Source organism: Myotis brandtii, unplaced genomic scaffold (genome assembly GCF_000412655.1).
Source record: "Myotis brandtii unplaced genomic scaffold, ASM41265v1 scaffold143, whole genome shotgun sequence".
Classification (NCBI taxonomy): Eukaryota; Metazoa; Chordata; class Mammalia; order Chiroptera; family Vespertilionidae; genus Myotis; species Myotis brandtii.
In genome coordinates, this window is record NW_005355115.1 from 3,194,827 (window position 1) to 3,195,899 (window position 1,073).

At 57.2% G+C, this 1,073-nt stretch overlaps 1 protein-coding gene across 1 annotated transcript in view; it reads right to left on the reverse strand.

Moving 5' to 3' along the window:
• Positions 1-1,073, reverse strand: part of TMEM151B (transmembrane protein 151B) — a 10,444-nt gene that overhangs the window by 6,685 nt on the left and 2,686 nt on the right. The gene's annotated exons all lie outside the window — the stretch shown is intronic.

Here is a 1,073-nt window from a genome sequence, read left to right on the forward strand (position 1 = left end):
TGTGGGTAGGAAGGAAGACATTTGCAGCTCAGTCATTTGTCAAGAGAGAATGGTTTTTGGTCCTTTCTGGGGCCTGTTCGATTGTTAAAGCGCTCGGTGAGTTCTGTCCGACAGTCAACCCACTGACTTGTTTACATGTCTGGCTCTGCCACTAGACTGGGTATTCCTGAGGGCAGGGCCTGTCTCTTTGCATCCTGGCTGCCTACCATGGTGCTGGCACCCAACAGCCACTTAATAGATAGGTATTGAGTTGGATTTCTCCTGGTGCCTGGGCTTTCCCACCCCTCCCCCCTGCTGTCTAGCTGTAGGAACCTCGCACACACCCTCCTGCTGAGATCCTGACTGATTCCTTCAGTTCCCAGTGCCTGACCTGAAGGCTAGCCAGGGCAAGGGAGAAAGGGATGGAAAAGTGGGCCCTGGACTTGGTGTGAAATCAAAGGAAAGATCTGGAAGTGTAGAGGGCTAGGAACTAGCACACAGCATAAACAAACCAGATGAGGGTCCATGAACCTTTCGGGGAGCCTTGTCTTTGGGGGGGAGGGTGCATCTGTGCACCCTCCTGGGTGTGCACTTGTCCCGGTGAGAGCGCACCTGACAGGGGCCCTCCCTGCAGGCCCGTCTGCCTGTGCTTCTGCCCGGTACAGCGTGCGTGTGTGTGCACGGGAGATGGGGTGCTCCTGGTATCTCCTTAGTCTCTTTGTCTCCAGGTTCAGAGGACTGAAGAGGAAGGCCTCCAAGTAGGGATGTGCTTAGTCCCAGACTGTGAAGGGGCCCTGGGCTCAGGGTCCCCGGGGCGGGGGACTGCATGAACAGTGGCAGAGAGAGGTGCACACACACACACACACACACACACACACACACACACACTCCTAGTGACGGCTGGGGGAAGGCATGGGGGGAAGGTGGGTGTCGCCTCTCTACACATTTGACCTTCTTAGGACCCCAGCTCAGATGATGCCACTCCTTCCCCCTGGCATTCTCCTGCCTCTGTAGCCCCCACAAGTCGCCCTTCCTGGCCTTCGAGAGAGCATCCCCTCGCTGATACAGGATCCCGGCCACTGTCCCCACCCGGG